This window comes from Crocodylus porosus, unplaced genomic scaffold (assembly GCF_001723895.1).
Source record: "Crocodylus porosus isolate Cpor-Errol unplaced genomic scaffold, CroPor_comp1, whole genome shotgun sequence".
NCBI lineage: Eukaryota > Metazoa > Chordata > Crocodylia > Crocodylidae > Crocodylus > Crocodylus porosus.
Genome location: NW_017728886.1, coordinates 232,712,252 through 232,715,376, shown reverse-complemented (window position 1 = coordinate 232,715,376; position 3,125 = coordinate 232,712,252).

Sequence of the window (3,125 nt, the reverse complement as noted above, 5' to 3'; positions counted from 1 at the left end):
CTTCATGGTCAGGGTGGCTAGGATCTGGAACCAACTGCCAAGAGAAGTGGTGCTGGCTCCTACCCTGGGGGTCTTTAAGAGGAGGCTAGATGAACACCTTGCTGGGGTCGTTTGACCCCAGCATCCTTTCCTGCCATAGCAGGGGATCAGACTTGATGATCTGCTCAGGTCCCTTCCAACTCTACCAACTATGAAACTGAGTCCCAGGTCCTTCAGCCTTACCTCATGGCTTGCCGTGCATGTCTCTGATCATACAGGCAGCCCTTTCTTGGACTCTCTTGAGCTTTTCTATGTCCTTGTTGAAGTGTGACACCCAGGACTAGATGCAGTACTCCATCTGTGGTCTTGCCAATACCAAGTAGATCAGAAGAATCACTTCCTTGGTCTTGCTGGAGATGTATCTATTGATCCATGGCAGAGTATTATTTGCCCTGCTGGCTACAGCGTTGCATTGTCAGCTCATGTTCATACTGTGTTCAATTATTACCCCCTGGTTTCTTTCATTCATAATGCTGGTCAGATTGGTGTTGCCAAGCCTGCAGGTGTGCAGGGGATTATTTGTCCCCAGGTGGAACACTTCATGTTTTTCAATGTTAAACCTCATCTGGTTCCAATCTGCCCAACTTGCCATCCTGTCTAGGTCCACCTGTATCTGCAGCCTATCTTCAAGCATGATCATGCTTTTCCATAAGTTGGTGTTGTCGGTGAACTTGGCTAGTGAACTCTTCACCCCCACACCCAAATCATTGATGAAGATGTTAAAAAGCACTGGATCAAGCACTGACCCCTGAGGGACACCACTGGCCACTTCTTACCAAGACTATACAGATCCGTTCAGTAGAACTCTCTGGGTCCTACCCTGCAGCCAGCTTTCTACCTACCTAACTGGCTCGCAATTAAGCACACAATCTGCCAATTTTCTCATGAGAACATCATGGGATACCAGATCAAAAGCTCTTTGGAAGTCAAGGTATACAATGTCAACCTCCTCTCTCTTATCCAGGTGGTGAGTTACTTAATCATAAAAGGAGATAAGGTTGGTAAGAGAAGACCTCCCTGTGACGAAGCCATGCTGGTTGTCATTCAGAATCCTATCTTCTGCAAACCTACCTGTCATGCTGACGGAAAGCTACCCCCCTCAACTCCTGCCAGCGTGGCTCTTCTAGTGTCTCTGTCTATGGAGCTTTCTTGTATGTTGGTCCCCAGGCACGCTTCAGTCTGTATTTCCCCATCCCCCAGCAATCTTAGTTTAAAGCCCTATCTAGAACATCAGCCTCTCCATGTGAGGTGGGTGTCATCTCTTCCCAGGAGTCTTTTTTTTTTCCCCTGAATTATGTGCTGTGGTCAAGGAAACTGAAGCCCTCTTGGTGGCGCCACCCTTAGAGATGTCTTTTTACTTCCTCTATGCCTCCTTCCCTCTTTGGGCCATGGCCTGCAACAGGGAGCACAGAAGAAAAGACTACTTGAGCCCTGTAGTCACTCATGACCTGGTCTGGATTACTCCTGGTCATGTCATTTGTTCCCACATGGATGAGGAGCATGTGGTAGTAGCTGGAAGGCTTGACAAGCCTGGGGATCTTCTCCCCAACATCTCAGCTGTGAGCTCCAGGGAGGCAGCAGACCTCATTGGCTAGGGAGTCTGGATGGCAGATGAGTCCCACAGTGCCCTGCAGGAGTCCCCTGCCACCACCACTTTGCACCTCCTCTTGGGGGTGGCAGCACACTGCTTACCTTCCTTCTCCTCTTCTGGTGCCACCATCGGAGCCTCCTCATGCATGGAGAGCAGGGTGCACCTGTTGTTCAGTGCCAGGGAAGGAGCCGCCCTGGCCCTGCATTTCCTGGAGCGTGAGGTGAATGTCTTCCAGGTCGCTCCAAGTGGGTCCTTTTGGTTAGCCAGCTCGTTGACCACCTTTACATGCCCTATTCAAATAATCTGAATAGATTTTATACACGTACTACTCCAGTTAGTCTGCACTCACCACCTCACTAAAGAAAATAATGAATACTGTTTTAAAGGGCAGAACTCTTGTGAGATGCCCTAACTTTTCCAAACAAGCCCCTACCCCCATCCCCAGCCTATCACGTATGTCAAAACCCAGTTTTGGTATAGGTGAGCAGTGAACTAAAAAAGCAACTTTGACTACTCTTGATCTTATTTTAAATGTTTATACTGCCTTCAGCAAAAGATGCACGTGGCAGAATATACATATAGAATTGGGTGGGCAAAATACAGCCTGCTGAGGGATTTTTGTCCAGCCTGCAGCAGGTCCCTCAGTCCCACCTGGCCCAGATGCAGGGGGGCAGCCTGGGCTGTAGTGTGTGGATGGTGTAGTCATCCCTGGGTGCACAGCAGGGCTGGGGCAGCATGGTGGCTGGGCTCGCTTCCCAGCAGCCTTGGTGGCAGTTCCTTCCAGCTGCTGCAGCCACTGGACCTGGCCCTGTTGCCTGGGCACCCCGGCCTGCCTGCCCTGTACCCACTGCTGGGGTGGGACCTATGTGGGCAGCATGCTTGGCTGGGCAGATGTGGAATGGTGTCTGGGAGTGAGACAGACGGGTGGGGCCAGAGAGACCCCGCAATCTTGGGGCAGTGACAGCTCCGACTAGGGCCTGGGGCAGAAGCATGATCTTCCACACGCAGCCCTGCCACGAGCTCAGGTTCTGTGAGCTGAGGCACGCAGGGAGTACCTCAGCCCTGGCCCTGCGCTGTTACCACTCCCAAGATCCTGGATGCAGCTCCCTGCCTGCCTATAGCCTCATCTCATCTACCTGGCTGTGTATCCTGCCTGTGTGGCTCCCAACCAATCTCTATGGCAGGGGTGGGCAAAATAAGGCCCACAGGCTGGATTCAGTCCATTCTACATGCCTGCAGGGCCCCTAAAGAATTCAGAAAATTAATATTTATCTGCTCCTGCCTTCCTGTCAAAGATGAGGCAGGGAAGCTGGTAGAACTCAGTAACCCAGAAGCAAGGCCTGTCCAGGCCCAACCCCTCCCCCCTACCCAGCCTCTCCAGCCCTACACTCAGAAGCCCCATGCTTAGCAAAGACTTAGCCCCAGCCTGGGTCCCTGGGGCTGTCCCTGCCTCCCTGTGCCAGACAGGGAAATCCAGATAAGCATTTGTGTGTGT